This window comes from Chiloscyllium plagiosum, chromosome 24 (assembly GCF_004010195.1).
Source record: "Chiloscyllium plagiosum isolate BGI_BamShark_2017 chromosome 24, ASM401019v2, whole genome shotgun sequence".
NCBI lineage: Eukaryota > Metazoa > Chordata > Chondrichthyes > Orectolobiformes > Hemiscylliidae > Chiloscyllium > Chiloscyllium plagiosum.
The window spans coordinates 52,850,401-52,869,761 of NC_057733.1; the positions used below are offsets into that span (position 1 = coordinate 52,850,401).

General features: G+C 45.8%; 1 long non-coding RNA gene across 1 annotated transcript in view; it reads right to left on the reverse strand.

The window, feature by feature from the left end:
• Positions 1–3,209: 3,209 nt before the first annotated feature.
• Positions 3,210–19,361, reverse strand: part of LOC122561936 — a 33,989-nt gene continuing 17,837 nt past the window's right edge. Inside the window, exon 3 of the long non-coding RNA XR_006315164.1 lies at positions 3,210–3,274. This is a non-coding gene — a long non-coding RNA (uncharacterized LOC122561936). The remainder of the gene's footprint in view (positions 3,275–19,361) is intronic.

Below are 19,361 nucleotides of genomic sequence, written 5' to 3' on the forward strand. Positions count from 1 at the left end.
TATTTATTTAATTCTTATTTGAAGGTTCCTGCTGAATCAACTTCCACTGCACTTTCAGACAACACATTGCAGATCACAGCCAGTGCAGAAATACATTTCTTCTCATTGGACCTCTCGTTTTTTTCTGTTGCCAATTATCCTTAATTTGTGCCCTCTGATTACCAACACTGATTCTCAACCCATCCACTGGAAACAGTTTCTGCTTATTTACTCAATAAACATCCTGCATAGCATTGCCCTTTGATGTGAAGGGCAGTGCTTGTCACAGGCCACTCGGGTGTTTCCTTTCTTCCTGGTGGTGGAAATGGAATAAAGATTCGTACACCTTGTGTCTCTCACTGTGTCTCACACCTGCACACGCACAGCATGGGTGCTGGGGGGGAAAAATAAGCATTAACGCAGCGGTAGCGTGGGGCTAAGGGGGGAAAAAAAAACTAAAAAAAAACTTCCTGTATAATGCTAGAGGGGAGGCAATGGCTTAGTCCTAATGTCACTAGACTATGATCCAGAGACGTGGGTAATGTTTTGGGGACCTGGGTTCAAATCCTGCCATGGTAGTTGGTTGAATTCAACAAAAATGTGGAATTAAAAGTCGAATGAAGATCACAAAGCCATTGTTGAAAAAAATCTATCTGGTTCACTAATGAGCTTTAGGGAAGGAAATTGCTGTCCTTACCTGGTCTGGCCTACATGTGACTCCAGGCCCACAGCAACGTGGTTGACTCTTAACTGCCCTCTGGCCGAGCTAGAAAAACCCACATCTCGTGAATAAATAAAACAAACTGCTCCAAGGTGAAGGAATCCACCTTTCCTGTCTCTACACAGAACTATGGCCCCTTGTCCGAGGTAATATTCTGGTACATCTCCTCTGCATCCTCTCCAAGACCTCTATATCCGATTCTGAGGAAGGATCACTTGATCCAAAACGTTAACTCTGATTACTCTCCACAGATACTGCCACACCTGCTGAGCCTTTCCTCCAATTTCTATTTTTTTCTCTGACTCACAGTGTCTGCAGTTCTTTCAGTTTTTATCTCGCAATCCTAACTGCTTTATATGTTTGGCCCACCACTGTTTGTAAAGCACATTGAGTGGATATGCTGTTTTACTGGATTGGTTGCCATTAAACGGCCTTGTCTTGTGGATGTGGCCATTGTGTAACTCCGATGCAGCTATTGACAAGGCAGCTAAGGTTCTCTCTGCTGCCCTGGGAAAATGGCTGCCATGGGATCTTCCACATCCACTTCAGAGGGTAGACACACATTTCTAACGGGGTACCTCCATCAGTGTAGCACTGCCTCAACTACTGGTATTTGGAGAGCCAGCCTGGATTTCTATGTTAAGAACTTTGCAGTGAGATTTGTATTCACAACCCACTGACAGATGCATGGATGTTACTCTCAAAGCTATGGTAGTGTATGATGGACTGCTATGTACACTTGCAGCTTAACTTATGACATGTGTGTCCTACTGCATTTAAGGTGTATTTATTTTCATAGGTCAAAAGCCGACGATCGGGACTGGATCTCAATTGTCAGTTTCTGATAGTTCCAAGATTGAATTAGTCAGTTATTAAGACTGGAGGACTGTCCTTGAACCCAGCTTCAGGAACTCAATGCAGCTGCTGACACCTTGTTCACGTGGTAGCTGCCTCGCAGTAACCTGATGCAGCTTCTAGCAGCTCATCTGACACACAGATTTGGCTTTCCTTTGGCCCAGATGGTAAGCTGATCGGCTCCTGATAGTTCAGTAACACAATCAAAACAAGAAGGGCTCTCACTGGGCTCAGCCTGGTAATCAATGCAGCCTCTGCCAGTCACGCGCTATTCAGATGGGTCCTCTCCAGTCCCTGACTGTAACTTAGTCTTACTCCTTTAATCAGGAATCTAACTGGGGGTGAGCGGGAGTACAAACTGGGAAAGGAAGAGCTTTAGGAGTAAAGTTCGAGAAATGACTGGGAGCTATTCTGTGTGTGTGCACTGTCAGAAAGACCTCACAACCAGAGTGAAGCAGTCAGTGTGTTCTTTATGGATTATTTTGTTGTGACTTTCAGCTGAATCCTTTCAGCCACTTTGCTCATTGTTTTCAAATATGTAAAAAAAAACTTTCACATTTCATATTTTCAAAGAAGACACAGTCAGTATTCAGATTGAGGATAATAGGCACCAAAAACAGAGGGGCAATGGGGAGAACTATTTTCACACAGCAGGACTGGAGTTAGTCTAGAATGCAGTGCCTGATGGAAGTAGATTCAATAATAGCTTTCAAAAAGAGAAGTGGATAAATATTTGTAAAGGAACAATTTCAGAGCTATCAGGAAAGAGCAGGGAAGCTGAGGCTAGTGGGCGGCACGGTAGCACAGTGGTTAGCATTGCTGCCTCACAGCGCCAGAGACTTGGGTTCAATTCTCGCCTCAGGCGACTGACTGTGTAGAGTTTGCACGTTCTCTCCGTGTCTGCGTGGGTTTCCTCTGGGTCCTCCGGTTTCCTCCCACAGTCCAAAGATGTGCAGGCCAGGTAAATTGGCCACGCTAAATTGCCCGTAGTGTTAGGTAAGGGGTATTGGTGGGTTGCGCTTTGGCGGGGTGGTGTGGACTTGTTGGGCCGAAGGGCCTGTTTCCACACTGTAAGTAATCTAATCTAATTGAATACCACTTCCAAAGAACCAGCACAGACACAATGGGTTGAATGGCCATTGAGTCATATGATGCTTTCCAGTGGTAAGGTCACGGAAGGTTATTCAATTCCTGGCATGTAACTATCTGCACTTTTCTCACCTTCACCTTTCAATAATCTGTTTTAAGTTGTTTTGCCTTTTGCTCTATGTCTGTAATCTGACTGGCAATATGTGTGGACAGACTACTCCAGTCTTTCCTCTGCCTCGGAAAATCTTGCTTCCCTCACTTTTCCCTCTGTCTCAGCCCTCTTTCTATTCCTTCCCTTTTTCCTTTCTCTCCCTGTGCTGCCATTTGATATGATCACGGCTGATCTGATTTTAACCTCAACTCTACATTCCTGTGTATCCCCGATAATATTTCATCCCCTTGGTAATCAAGAATCTATCCACCTCTGTCTTAAAATATTTTAAGAGTTGGCATCCTCTGCCTTTCAGGAAAGGGCATTCCAAAATCTCTCAACCTTCAGAGAATACTTTCCTTATTTGAGTTAAAAGGGCGACCGCAATGATCATTGCGGCTTACCCAAATGAGGTACTTACTTGATAAAATATTTAATCCCGTCTGCTGTGTAAGCTTCTTCCCATCCATAGGGCAGACCTATTGCGAGAAGCACAAAGTAATCAGAACTCAGTACAAGAAGACACCAGCAACAAAAGCTTTTCATCAGTTTAACACAAGATCTTCTTGAAATTACTCCCACATTTCTATTAGGGAATGTAATCCGGGAGCAGTGAGACTGCAGCTTACCTGATTGTATATATTGGGGAGTGGAGTGTTAGGGATAAACTGCTCCTGCAAACTCCTTGGTAATTAAATCCTTTATTAGCTTTATGTAAATAACCCCTCACCTTCGCTCTAAGGAGTGCTGCTTTGGACCTCATAATTGAGCATACAGTGTAGGCTCTGCTCCCTTTGCTGACTAATTTTGTTGAGGGTCCTAAAACAACTTAACATGTTTCGCAGCATGAAAGGCACTATGTAAATGCATGGGGGGTGTTGCATTCAGGACCCCAATTTGCACATGCAGATGTCTAATGTTTGTTTCGACCACTCGTTCATGGGCCCATGAGTCACCAGCTTCCAATTCGGCACCAAATGGGCTTCTGGTTTCCTGTTGGAAGGGATGAAAACCTGATATTCCCCACCCCATATCATCATGGTTCAGTAATGGGGGGGAAACAATCCTGAACTTATTCCCACCTCACCAACTTCCACCCTTGTCACTTCCAGTGATGGTTTGTCCTGCACCACTGCTGTTTAATACGAATAAATGATTAAAATACAGTGTGAAACATAATTAACCAGCAATCAGGAAGCAGGGATGATGAGAAGTTGAGGTTGTCAATGACGCAACCCAACAGAAAGATTTGGTGCAATATTTGCAGAATTAACCCATTGATGGGAAAGACACCAAAACAAACTGTTCAATGTCAGAAGCTGAAGGAAGCCCCAAGCACTGAAGCAGCTTCACCAAATCGGACAGGGGGCTGCAGGAGCTGACTTCACAACCAGTGAATGCTGCAATGGGTACCATCCCAAACATTCAACTTTGCCCAACATTATTTTCACACGCATGTCCTCAGCTTGCTCCTCACTCAGATTTAACTCTGCAACCTCCTGCAGTCCCATAGTCCTTTAACCTGGAGGGAATTCTGGAGGTTAGGGCCCAGGAGGCGAAAGGCTGTGCTGCCAATGGTGATGCCAAGAAAACTAGGATGCACAAGAACCACCATTGGAGGAGCACAGACACCTTGAAGGATTGCCAGGCTTGAGCAGACAGCAGAGAGAGGGAGAGGGGACTCGCGACTGTGGGTGTTTGAAAACAAGGGTAAAATTTGTATTACATAGTGTTTTAAATAACTGAGGGTGTTGTATTCCCTAGTTGTCTCTTACACAACTTCAAGTGTATTGATTGCCACGGTTACTTGGAGACACGTTTTCCTCTAATTGGGTTTGACTTGGAATATTTCAGTTATTCAAGTATCTCCTGGTCTTGACTTGTTATTGAAACAGTTGCTGAGATGAACATGGTGAAAGATTCCTCCATAGGACAGCTGCCATGATTCAAAGTTGCTCTCTCTCTCTCTCTCTCATTGGATTTTTGCTAGTTTTATCTACATTCATTCACTGGAATTTGGATGTTGTTAGCTGGCCATGCATTTATTGCCTGGCCCTAGTTGCCTTTGATAAAGTGGTGGTGAGCTGCCTTCTTGAACAACTGCAATCCATGCACTGAAGGTAAATCCTCAGTACTGTTAGGGAAGGTATTCCAGGATTTTGTCCCAACAACAGCGAAGGAACGCCAATATATTTCCAAGTCATGATGATGAGTGATCTTGAGAGGAATTTGCAGGTCATGATTTTGGTTAGGCCACATTTGGAGTACTGTGTGCAGTTCTGGTCGCCTCACTTTAGGAAAGATGTGGAAGCTTAGGAGAGGGTGCAGAGGAGATTTACCAGGATGTTGCCTGGAATGGAGAATAGGTCGTACGAGGATAGGTTGAGAGTGCTAGGCCTTTTCTCATTGGAACGGCGAAGCATGAGGGGTGACTTGATAGAGGTTTATAAAATGATCAGGGGAATAGATAGAGTAGACAATCAGAGACTTTTTCCCCAGGTACAACAGAGTGTTACAAGGGGACAGAAATTTAAGGTGAAGGGTGGAAGGTATAGGGAGGATGTCAGGGGTAGGTTCTTTACCCAGAGAGTGGTGGGGGCATGGAATGCGCTGCCTGTGGGAGTGGTAGAGTCAGAATCTTTGGTGACCTTTAAGCGGCAATTGGATAGGTACATGGATGGGTGCTTAAGCTAGGACAAATGTTCGGCACAACATCGTGGGCCGAAGGGCCTGTTCTGTGCTGTATTGTTCTATGTTCTATGATATTCCCATGTATTTGTTGCCTTTGTCCTTATTGATGGCAAAGATTTTGGGTTTGGAAGGTGTTAAGATCCCTCTTGAATGTCTGCAGTGTTTTTTATAGATGGCCATGATATGGAGGAACTGGTGTTGGACGGGGGTGGACAAAGTGAAAAATTACACAACACCAGGCTGTAGTCCAACAGCTTGATTTGGAAGCACAGGTTTTCAGAGTACTACTTGACTGTGCACCAGATACCTGACGAAGAAGCAGTGCTCCGAAAGCCTGTGCTTCCAAATCAACCTGTTGGACTATAACCTGGTGTTGTGTGATTTTTAACTTTTTTATAGATGGTACACACTGCCGCGACTGTGTGATGGTGTTGCAGGGACTATATGTCTGTGAATATGGTATCAATCAAGTGAGCTTTGTTCTTCTGGACGGTGTCGAGCTGCTTGAGTGTTGTTGGAGCTGCCCCCATCCAGGCAAGTGGCAAGCACTGCATTACACTCCTAACTCGTGGTTTGTAAATCGTGTTCAGGCTTTGGGGAGTCAGGAGATAAGTTATCTGCAATAGAATTCCTAGACCCTGACCTGCTCTTGTAGACACAACATTTATACAGCTGGTCCAGTTCAATTTCTAGCAGTTGGAACCCCATTGATTGTGGGAAATAAGAGGTGTTGGTTACAGTTTCTTTTGTTGAAGATGGTCATTGTTTAGTATTTATGTGGCTTGAATATTACTTGTCACTTAGAGCCATAGAGATTATCCTTTCTATTCATATACCCATCCAGATGCCTTTTAAATGTTGCAATTGTACCCTCATCCATCACTTCTTCTGGCAGCTTATTCCATACACATACTGCCCTCTGCGTGAAAACGTTGCCCCTTAGGTCTTTTTTATATATTTGCCCTTTCACCCTAAACCTATGCCCTCTAGTTCTGGACTCCCCCACCCCAGGGAAAAGACTGTCTATAGATCTCCATAAGGTCAGCCCTCAGCCTCCGATGCTCCAGGGAAAAAAGCCCCAGCCTGTTCAACCTCTCCCTATAGTTCAAATCCTCCAACCCTGGCAATATCCTTGTAAATCTTTTCTGAACCCTTTCAAGTTTCACAACATCTTTTCGATAGGAAGGAGAATCAAGATTCCATTGTAATCGGAGGTAACCTTCTTTGCTGTCCACTACACTTCCAATTTTGGTGTCATCTGCAAATGTACTAACTATACCTCCCATGTTCATATCCAAATCATTTATATAAATGATGAAAAGTAGTGGACCCAGCACCAATCCTTGTGGCACACCACTGGTCACAGGCCTCCATTCTGAAAAGACCCTCCACCACCACCCCCTCTCTTCTATCTTTTAAGCTAGTTCTGTATCCAAATGGCTAGTTCTCTGTGTATTTCATGAGATCTAACCTTGCTAACCAGTCTCCCATGGGGAACCTTGTTGAACATCTTACTGAAATCCATATAGATCACGTCTACCGCTCTACCCTCATCAACCCTCTTTGTTACTTCTTCGAAAAACTCAATCAAGTTTGTGAGACACGATTTCCCACGCACAAAGCTATGCTGAGTATCCCTAATCAGTCCTTGCCTTTCTAAATACATGTACATCCTGTCCCTCAGGATTCCCTCCAACAACTTGCTCACCACTGACGTCAGGCTCACTGGTCTATAGTTCCCTGGCTTGTCCTTACTACCCTTCTTAAATAATGGTACCACGTTAGCCAACCTCCAGTCTTCCGGCACCTCACCTGTGACTATCGATGATACAAATATCTCAGCAAGAGGCCCAGCAATCACTTCCCTAGCTTCCCACAGAGTTCTAATGTACACTTGATCAGGTCCTGGGGATTTATCCACTTTTGTGTGTTTCAAGACATCCAGCACTTCCTCCTCTGTAATTTGGACATTTTTCAAGATGTCACCATCTATTTACCTACATTCTATATCTTCCACGTCTTTCTCCACAGTAAACACTGACGCAAAATACTCGTTTAGTATCTCCCCCATCTCCTGCAGCTCCACACAAAGGCTGCCTTGCGGATCTTTGAGGGGCCCTATTCTCTCCCTACTTACCCCTTTGTCTTTAATGTATTTGTAAAAACCCTTTGGATTCTCCTTAATTCTATTTGTTAAAGCTATCTCATGTCCCCTTTTTGCCCTCCTGATTTCCCTCTTAAGTATACTCCTACTGCCTTTATACTCTTATAAGGATTCACTTGATTTATCCTGTCTATACCTTACATATGCTTACTTCTTATTCTTAACCAAACCCACAGTTTCTTTAGTCATCCAGCATTCCCTACACCGACCAGCCTTTCCTTTCACCCTGACAGGAATATAGTTTCTCTGGATTCTCGTTATCTCATTTCTGAAGGCTTCCCATTTTCCAGCCATCTCTTTACCTGCGAACATCTGCACCCAGCCAGCTTTTGAAAGTTCTTGCTGAATACCATCAAAATTAGCCTTTCTCCAATTTAGAAATTCAACTTTTAGATCTGGTCCGTCGTTTTCCGTCACTATTTTAAAACTAATAGCATTATGGTCACTGGCCCCAAAGTGCCAGGGTTGATCAGAGAGTATCTACCCTGCAGAGATGTCTTGGAGTTAAGATGGCTGACCTTCACAACCACCTTCCTTTGTTCCAGGTATAACTCAGTTGCAGAGATTTTACCATATACCCATGGATTCCCATTTTGATGCCACGCATTTACATTAACATGCAGCTTTTATGTTAAGGGCAGTCACTCTCGCCTCATCTCTGCAATTCAGCTCTTTTGTCCAAATGTTTGAACCAAAACCGTAATGAGGTTCAGGCACTGAGTGGTCAAAGTGAGTGTCAGTGAGCAGGTTATTGCTGAGCAACTGCTATTACTGTGTCACAAAGACCTGTCTTTCAATGAGGAGCCCACGACTATATCTGGAGAAGGAATCTCTTCAATAATATCCTGGAGGGATGCCTCCAAAGACAAAGGGCCAGCACTATCTGGTGGCTCTTTGCCAGCAGGCTACACTGGCACAGGAAAGCACAAACATCATTCTCCTGGTGCAATTACAGGGTTGTCTGATATCTGCTCTTACTGATATCAGCCTGACCTCTTTGTGTTCGAAGCAGAGGGAAGCTCCAAGCTTCAGCTCTTTGTCTCACTGCGAGATGGTCAGTATCACACTGTGCCAGGCTGAGCTCTGGATAATGCAAAACTTTTAGCTAAAATACCCACTTCACATTCTTATCTATTGAACCCTGATTGACAATGGCACTCATAAACATTGAGGTCAAAATTAGACTATGCTGTCCCTGATTTATTCTGTGTCTAACCCTGTGCTGTTCCCATCCCATATGTGTTTGGTGGGGGCAACATTGAGGGAACTTTATTTTCCCTTTCCTTACACTTTTATATGAGGAAGCTTTACCTTGTATCTAAACTCTGTGCTGTCCCTGTCCTGGGAGGGTTTGATGGGGACAGTGTAGAGGGGGCATTACTCTGTATCTAACCCTGTGCTGTCCCTGTCCTGGGGGTGTTCGATGGGGACAGTGTAGAGGGGGCATTACTCTGTATCTAACCCCGTGCTGTCCCTGTGAGTGTTTGATGGGGACAGTGTAGAGGGTGCTTTACTCTATCTAACCCTGTGCTGTCCCTGTCCCTGGGGGTGTTTGATAGGGGATAGTGTAGAGGTCGCTTTACTCTGTATTTAACCCTGTGATGTCCCTGCCCTGGGAGTGTTTGACAGGGGACAGTGTAAAGCGAGCTTTACTCTGTATCTAACCCCGTGCTGTCCCTGTCCTGGGTGTGTTTGATGGGGACAGTGTAGAGGGAGCTTTACTCTATATCTAACCCTGTGCTGTCCCTGTTCTGGGCATGTTTGATGGGGAACAGTGTAGAGGGAGCTTTACTTTGTATCTAAACCTGCTGTGTCCCTGTCCTGGGAGTGTTTGATGGGATCGGTGTAGAGGGAGCTTTAATCTGTATCTAACCCTGTGCTGTCCCTGTCCTGGAAGTGTTTGATGGGGACAGTGTAGAGGGAGCTTTACTCTGTATCTAACCCCATGCTGTCCCTGTTCTGGGAGTGTTTGATGGGGTCAATGTAGAGGAAGCTTTACTCTGTATCTAACCCCATGCTTCTTTGTCCTGGGAGTGTTTGATGGGGACAGTGTAGAGGCAGCTTTACTCTGTATCTAACCCTGTCTTGTCCCTGTCCCGGGAGTGTTTGATGGGGACAGTGTAGAGGCAGCTTTACTCTGTATCTAACCCTGTGTTGTCCCTGTGCTGGGAGTGTTTGATGGGGACAGTGTAGAGAGAGCTTTACTCTGTATCTAACCCCATGCTGTCCCTGTTCTGGGAGTGTTTGATGGGGACAGTGTAGAAGAAGCTTTACTCTGTATCTAACCCCGTGCTTCCTTGACCTGGGAGTGTTTGATGGGGGACAGTGTAGAGAGAGCTTCACAGTGTATCTAACCCTGTTCTTTCCCTGTCCTTGAAGTGTTTGATTGGGACTGCATCAGAAGAGCTTGACTTTCTGTTTATTTTTAATGTGAAAGAGTGGGAAAGCTTCATTTTGTGTTTAAAAGAATAAAGATAGCTTTACTCTGTCTCAGACCCTGCAGTATACCTGTTACAGGAGAGTTTGATGGGGACAGTGTCAATGGAACTCTGGTGGACATTTAGTCTGCATTTGGCTTATCTGGAGAGGATTTAGCAGGCACCAAAAACACAAAGGTATTCTTGCCCTCACATCCCAGTATAAATATCCTCCCAAACCCTGCAGGGCAATATCGGAGAGAAAACGGACCCATCCGATGCCACAAGTGAGCTCATGCATCATTGTTCAGGCACACCCTCCCCACCAGGGGTATGACAAAACAGATTAAAAACCTCAGGCCAGGGAAAACCTGATCCTGCAGAGGGCTTCATTCTAAATGACACTCACTGAACAAAAGACAAAGAGAGAGAGAGAGCGGATGTAAGTAAGGTGAGCAGTATAAATCTGCTGCATGACCTAGCATGGTATCTGCAGGGCTGTGAGTGACCCTTGGTTACCAGGTCACTTTAACCTCACTAATGATGCTTCACAGATTCTTGTCACAGAATTATTACAGCACAGAAGGAGGCTACACAGCCCATTGTGACCACACTAGTTCTTCAAACGAGCATCATTACCACGTGCCTTTTCCCCATTGTCACTTCCACTGTTGCTAAGAAATGATATTTTCTGAGTTACTAGGGAAGGGGCTTTGAAAGACTTCTGGATATTGGAAAGAATCATCATACAATTCGGTTCATTGAGTCCACACCGACCCTCCGAAGAGCATCCTACCCAGACCCACCCACCTATTATATCCCTGTAACCCTGCATTCCCATAGCTAATCCTCCTAACCTGCATATTTTTGGATTGTGGGAGGAACCCAGAGCACGCAGAGGAAATCCATGCAGACACGGGGAGAATGTGCAAACTCCACTCAGACGGTCACCCAAGACTAGAATCAAATCCGGGTCTCTGGTGCCATGAGGCAACAATGCTAACCACGGAGACACCGTGCCATTCCAAGAAGAGAGATTGGCTCAGCCTGATGACCAGTTCTTGTAAAACTGTTAATAGCTCAGTAGTTTTACTCTCCCTGAGCTGGACAGTCGGTGTTAAACTCATGGGCAATGGAACATTGTTTTTCCTCACACCGGTGGTGCTCTTTTCTCATGGCACTGACTGCTTGCTGGGGCATTAAGCACCATTGGAGTTCTTTTTCATTTGTACATGGGGCATCGGCTGGACCAACATTTATTGCTCTTAAAATGAATGGTTTGCTTGGCCATTTCAGATAGCAGTTGAGAGTCAGCCACACTGTTGTGGGTCTGGCGTCACAAGCAGGCCAGACCAGGTAAAGGTGGTTTCTTTCCCCTCACTCATGAACCATTACCACGGATAGTTTCATGGCCACAACTGCCAGAGGAAGTGGTGGAGGCTGGTACAATTACAACGTTTAAAAGGCATCTGGATGGGTATATGAATAGGAAGGGTTTGGAGGGATGTGGGCCGGGTGCTGGCAGGTGGGACTAGATTGGGTTGGGATATCTGGTCGGCATGGAGGGGTTGGACTGAAGGGTCTGTTTCCATGCTGTACATCTCTATGACTTGATGACTCTAACTCTGAATTCCAGGTTTATTATTTGAATTTCAATCCCACCAGCTGCTGTGGTGGGATTGAACCTGTGTGCCCAGAATATTGGTGAAAACAAAAAAACCTTGGAATCCCAGCGAGTCAGGCAGCATCCATGGAGAGGGAGCAGGTTAATGTGGAATTATAGATTACTTCATCAGAGCTGAAATGAAGTGTGAAGAGCAGCATTTACGTAATGGGTGGGAGGGGTGTGGAATACTGGGGGAGAAAGGGCGTTGATAGTGCAGAGTAAATGATCGGAATGGTGTCTCTAACTGCCAGACCGGAAAGAACAGATGGTCCCACTGGGGTTGGGGGAAGGGAGAGAGGGCATGAGAACTGAGAATGTACCAAGTCAAGCTAAAAGAAACAGAAGGAAGGGGAGTGAGTTCACCGTCTGAAGATATTGAACACAATATTAACTCCTGAAGATTGAAAAGTATTTAGTCTGAAGATGAGATGTGGTTCCTTCAGTTTGCTCTGGGATTCACTGCATGCCCACTTGTCTGTTCTCTTTGGAGGGTTGGTGCAGACTTGATGGGCTGAATGGTCACTATCAGCACTGTAGCAATTCTATGACATTTCCATTGATTTGACTGAGGGAACTGTGCTGCCTGACAAATGGTGGGAACACAGAATTGTTACAGAGCAGGGGTCACCTATATAGCCCATTGTGCAGCACCAGCTTTCTGAATGAGCAATGCATCTGGTGTCATTATTCACCTTCTCCTCATAACCCTGCAATCTTCTTTTTGAGATAATAATCTAATTCTCTCTTGAATGTCTGACAGAAGCTACAACACATCATGGGCAATGCATTTCAGATCCTAACCACTCTGTGATTGCTGTGTGAGAACATTCCTCCATTACCTCTTTTGTCAATTACACCTGCAGTATTATTCAGAGGGAGACTGGGTAAATACTCGGAAAGGCCAAAATTACTGGGTTATGATGAAAGAGTGCGATGGGGAAATGGAACTGGATAACTTTTTCAAAGAATTGATGTCAGAACAATGGGCTAAATGGCCTACTTCTGTGCTGTATCGTTTTATAAGATTCATCTCATGTAAGTTGTGACAAAATTCAAGCCTAGATCTATGTGAAAGATCAGATTGCAGCCCACTGCGTCACTGTCAGTAACAGGTCTTCCTTTGAATCTCCGGTGTCTTGGTGTGAAGTGTGTGTCAATGCCTTTTGTCTTCTCCAGTTCTATTCTGCGGGGGTCGACCCTGTTGACTCTGATGTGTGGCAGTAAGTAACAGGAGAGCGATTGGATTTAGTGTTCCGCTGTGAAAATTCATGTCAGCAGCATTCACACCAGGGAGTAATCGACCTAAGGATTATGTGTTGCCCTGTAATCTATTGAGCCATTTCCTTAACAGGCATTATGTAACTCTCAGACACCTCTGGTGCACCACAACTCCACAAACACAATTTAATGGTTGTAACTTTTAAATAGAAAAAAATAATTACATGAGCAATACCCAAAAGGTTGGAGCAAGGTAAGAGAGGGTTGTATTTAATTAAAAACAAGCAGGATTAAACAAAAGCAATTTTAAAATCTGAAAATTTAGTTTCTGCACAATAATGCAGCTGTAAATCTGAAAGACCCCAAAACAGCATTGGCCAGTTGGGGTCTGACTGAGAGACCCTCATGATACAGTCTAATTTGCTGTTCTACAGGCAAACCCCATGATAGACACTGGGAACCATTTGGAGGTCAAGGGACAGTTCATGTCAAACTGGAGTCAGGATTGAGACCAACATAGCTCAACAATATGCAAGAGGCTTTCCTCTCTCAGCACTTCACGATCAAATAAAAAGCAAAATTCTGTAAGTTTTCGAATACTCTTGGACAAAGATGAGAGTGGTCCTAAGGGATGAGTACGAAACTGGGCCAAGGCCAATTATATCAAAATTAGGCAGGAGCTGGGAAATGTGGATTGGACACAGCTATTTGAAGGGAAGTCCACATTTGATAATAGGGAAGCTTTCAAAGATAGGTTGAAGATAGTGCAGGATGGGCATGTCCCTTTGAAAACAGGGGATAGGAAAGGCAAGATTCGTGAACCGAGAATGACAGGAGAAATCAAGTGACTAGCCAAGAGGAAAAGGGGAGTGTACATAAGGTCCAGGCAGCTAAGAACACAACAGACCTTGGAGGAATATCAGGAGAGTAGGTCCATTCTTCAACAAGGAATCAAGTGGGCTAAAAGGGGTCATGAAATAACTTTAGTGAGTAGAATTAAGGAGAATCCTAAGGCTTTTTATTTTTATATAAGAAGCAAGAGGGTAACCAGAGAAAGGGTTGGTCCACTAATGGATAAGGAAGGAAGGTTGTGTGTCAAACCTGAGAAAATGGGTGAGATTCTCAATGATTACTTTGTATCAGTGTTTACAGAGGAACAGGAGATGATGAATGCTGAGATTAGACATAAAGAGGGAAGATGTGTTGGGTAGGCTAAAGGATATTAAGGTGGACAAATCCCAGGACCGGATGGGATCTATCCCAGGTTGCTGAGGGAGGCAAGAGAGGAAATAGCTGGGGCCCTGACAGATATCTTTGTAGCATCCTTAAACACAGGTGAGGTGCCAGAGGACTAGAGGGTTGCTCATGTTGTCCCCCTGTTCAAGAAGGGTAGTAGGTGGGAATGTTTGGTGGAGAAGGCACTGAGGGATTAAATCTATTTATATTTGGAAAAGAATGGACTTATCAGTGATAGGCAACACGGTTTTGTGTGGGGAAAATTGTGTCTTACCAACATAATAGAGTTCTTTGAGGAAGTGACCAAGTTGATAGATGAAGGAAGAGCTGTAGATGTCATATACATGGACTTTAGTAAGGCGTTTGTTAAGGTTCCCCATGGTAGACTAATGGAGAAAGTGAAGTCACATGGTGTGCAGGGTGTTCTAGCTAGGTGGATAAAGAACTGGTTGAGCAACAGGAGACAGAGAGTAGTAGCTGAAGGGAGTTTCTCGAATTGGAGAAAGGTGACTAGTGGTGCTCCACAGGGGTCAGTGCTGGGGCCACTGTTGTTTGTAATATACATAAATGATCTAGAACAGGGCACTGTTGGTCTGATCAGTAAGTTTGCAGATGACACAAAGATGGGTGGAGTAGCAGAAAGCATATGGGACTATCAGAGAATACAGGAGGATATAGATAGACTGGAGAATTGGGCGGAGAAGTGGCAGATGGAGTTCAATCCAGGCAAATGTGAGGTGACGCATTTTGGGAAATCTAATTCTAGAGCCAACTATATTGTAAACGGAAGAGTCCTGGGAAAAGTTGATGAGCAGAGAGATCTGGGAGTTCAGATCCATTGTACCCTGAAGGTGGCTGCACAGGTCGATAGAGCGGTCAAGAAGGTATAGCGTATGGTTGTCTTCATTGGACGGGGTATTGAGTCGAAAAGCTGGCAGGTCATGTTAAAATTATCGAAGACTTTGGTTTGGCCGCATTTAGAATACTGTGTACAGTTCTGGTTGCCAGAAGGATGTGGACACTTTGGAGAGGAGCAGAGAAGGTTTACGAGGATGTTGTCTGGTATGGAAGGTGCTAGCTATGAAGAGAGGTTGAGTAGGTTAGGATTGTTTTCATTAGAGAAAAAGAGATTGAGGGGGGAATTGATTGAGGGTCATGAAGGGTATAGACAGGGTGGATGGAGATAAGCTTTTTCCCAGGGTGAAGGATTCAATAATGAGATGTCACGCATTCAAGGTGAGAGGTGAAATGTTTAAGGGGGATATATGCGGCAAGGACTTTATACAGAGGGTGGAAGATGCTTGGAATGGAGAGTTGTAGAAGTCGTACAGGCAGGAACAGTAGATTCCAAGAGCGGGGAGCAGAGTGTGTCCTGGAGCGGGGAGCAGAGTGTGTCCCGGAGCGGGGAGCAGAGAGAGTCCCGGAGCGGGGAGCAGAGTGAGACCCGGAGCAGGGAGCAGAGTGAGTCCCGGAGCGGGGAGCAGAGTGTGTCCCGGAGCGGGGAGCAGAGAGAGTCCCGGAGCGGGGAGCAGAGAAAGTCCCGGAGCGGGAAGCAGAGAGAGTCCTGGAGCGGGGAGCAGAGGGATTCCCAGAGCAGAGAGAGACCCGGAACGGGGAACAGAAAGATTCCCGAAGCGGGGAACAAAGAGAGTCCCGGCGCAGGGAGCAGAGAGAGACCCGGAGCGGGAACAGAGAGAGTCCCGGAGCGGGGAACAGAGAGTGTCCTGGAGCGGGGAGCAGAGAGAGACCCGGAATGGGAAGCTGAGTGTGTCCCAGAGCAGGGAACATAGAGAGTCCTGGAGCGGGGAACGGAGAGAGTCTGGGAGCTTGGAACAGAGACAGTCCTGGAACGGGGAGCAGAGTGTGTCCCGGAGCAGGGAGCAGAGTGAGTCCCGGAGCGGGGAACAGGGCATGTTCTGGATGCAGGCCAGTGTGTGGAGGCAGTGTGGCCTGCCTTCCGAAGTGTGGCAGGCACAGACTGATATTGGGAAAGGATGATAACTTTTGTCCCTTCAAAACACCTTTTATTCTTAGTCTGGAGTTTTGAAATTCTGTATTCCCATGCTAATCTATGTTCATCTGTACGAACATTTAAAGTATTTGTACCGAACATGGCACTGAGAGGCAACATTACAAATGCTTCACTTGAATGCACGTGACAATCCAGGTGATTCTATTCTATCTGAATACTCCTGTAACGCACCTTGGGTGATGGGTGATTGGGACTTGGTGCAAGTTCGGATATGGAGAACGGAGCTTTGAACAAACTCACTGAGTTAACTGCAGAGACCAGCAAACATTTCAAATTTAAATAGAACCTTCAATATTGGAAAATGTTCAGTGGGACAGTGCTGAGGGAACGCCGCACTGTCGGGGGGTCAGTGCTGAGGGAACGCCGCACTGTCGGAGGGTCAGTGTTGAGGGAGCGCCGTACTGTCGGAGGGTCAGTGCTGAGGGAACGCCGCACTATCGGAGGGTCAGTGTTGAGGGAGTGTCGCACTGTCGGAGGGTCAGTGCTGAGGGAGTGTCGCACTGTCGGAGGGTCAGTGTTGAGGGAGTGCCGCACTGTCGGAGGGTCAGTACAGAGGGAGTGCCGCACTGTCGGAGGGTCAGTGCTGAGGGAGTGCCGCACTGTCAGAGGGTCAGTGCTGAGGGAGTGCCGCACCGTCGGAGGGTCAGTGTTGAGGGAGTGCCGCACTGTCGGAGGGTCAGTACAGAGGGAGTGCCTCACGATCATAGGGCCTATGCTGAGGGAGTGCTGCACCGTCGGAGGGTCAGTGTTGAGGGAGTGCCGCACTGTCGGAGGGTCAGTGCTGAGGGAACGCCGCACGATCATAGGGCCTATGCTGAGGGAGTGCTGCACCGTCGGAGGGTCAGTGCTGAGGGAGTGCTGCACTGTCGGAGGGTCAGTGCTGAGGGAGTGCTGCACTGTCGGAGGGTCAGTACAGAGGGAGTGCCACACGATCATAGGGCCTATGCTGAGGGAGTGCTGCACCTTTGTTCGTGCTGTCTTTCAGGTGAGATGTTGAAGTAAGTGTCTCTCTGCCCTCTCAGAGGGAAGTTGGTGATGTTATGGTGATGTCGCTGAGTAAATGATTTGAGGACGTGGGTTCTAATCGTACCATGACACCTGCTATAATGTAAATTCTATTAATGATAACCTGTAATGCAAACCTACTCTCAATAATGGAGACCATGACACTATTATCAATTGCCACAAAAATCCATCTGGTTTGCTAACAACTTTCGGAAGTCTGCCAAATCCCTTTGCAGTTAGGCCTGCCTGTGACTCTGGAACCTCAGCAAGGTGGCTGACTCTTAACCGCTCTCTGAAATAACTTGACAAACCATTCAGTTCACGGGCAATTGACACAGACAGTTAATGCTGGCCTTGCCAGCTCACATCCCATGAAAGAGAGAAGGAAAATAAGGCGGATATAAATATCGCACAGTCACCATTTGAAGACAAGTGGCTACGTTCTCCTTGGTGAACATTTATCCCTCAACTAACATCACAGAGGTAGCTGATCCGATCATTATCAAACTACGTTGGCTGTGCATTCCTGCACTGTACTGTTGGAGGGTACAATACATTACAACAGTGACTATATTTCACATACACTTTATGGACTGCAATGCGCTTGGAATAACTTGAGGTTATAAATGCAAGTCTGTCTTTCTTTCAATCTATAACCTGACCTGAGGAAAGTGAATGAATTCATCTTATGCGTTCTATACTTAACACATTTACATATTTCCAAGTTCTCACTATCTAAAAGCCTAATGATGGCTGGAAGGTCAGAGATTCACTATGTCAGGGATTCCCGCCTCTGTGGGGTCTCGCTGCTAGCTGATGTAGTCTGTATAGTTAAATCGACGTTGTAAAGGGCAGACATGAGGGATGGGAGCTGACAGTGATTTCGGCCGAGGTAGGAGAACTGTACAAAGATTTTAAAGTTAAAAAATACACTCCCTGGTAACATTTGCAAATAAGAAACATTCCTGCTGAACCTTAGCCATGGAGCAATGTAGCTTCTCCTTTAGAAAATGAATTCTGATCGAATTCCTAATATTGTGAGAACTACAGGAAGGTTCCATTTCAACACTCTGAGAAAATTTTACACGGCTGTGAGGAGATTGAGGGTGGGTGATGTGGGGAGGTGGTGCTAGTCTTCACCAACCTCCTGGTTGACTTTACCACCTGGAATCTAGCTGCACTACATGATACCTCAGGGCCTGTTCTTCATCACTATTAGAGAGCAGGACGTCTGCCTCCAAGTGTTAGGGAATCTGAGCCCCTCCAGCTGCCAGCCAATCCAGCAACACCAGACGTAACCACTGCTGGCCTGGGGATTGGGGTGGGAAGGGAAGTGAGGTGGGACATTGAGATTTTGAGGTCAGTGGTCGAGACAAAGCAGTGATGGTAGCTTTGAGGAGTGGCAGCATCAAGGGCATGCTGCCCCTGGTGGGCACAGGAGACATACAGTCATAGAGTCATAGAGATGTACAGCATGGAAACAGACCCTTTGGTCCAACCCGTACATGCTGACCAGATATCCCAACCCAATCTAGTCCCACCTGCCAGTACCCGGCCCATATCCCTCCAAACCCTTCCTATTCATATACCCATCCAAATGCCTTTTAAATATTGCAATTGTACCAGACTCCATCACTTCCTCTGGCAGCTCATTCCATACACGTACCACCCTCTGCGTGAAAAAGTTGCCCCTTAGGACCCTTTTATATCTTTCCCCTCTCACCCTAAACCTACGCTCTCTAGTTCTGGACTCCCTCACTGCAGGGAAAGGACTTTGTTTATTTTTCTCATCTATCCACCTCGTAAATTTGTAAACCTCCAAAGGGAAAACCGCCCCAGCCTGTTCAGCCTCTCCCGATATCTCAAATCTTCCAATCCTGGCAACATCCTTGTAAATCTTTTTTGAGCCCTTTCAAGTTTCACAACATCTTTCCGATAGGAAGGAGACCAGAATCGCACGCAATATTCCAACAGTGGCCTAACCAACGTCCTGTACAGCCACAACATGACCTCCCAACTCCTGTACTCAATACTCTGACCAATAAAGGAAAGCATACCAAACACCTTCTTCACTATCCTATCTACCTGCGACTCCACTTTCAAGGAGCTATGAACCTGCACTCCAAGGTCTCTTTGT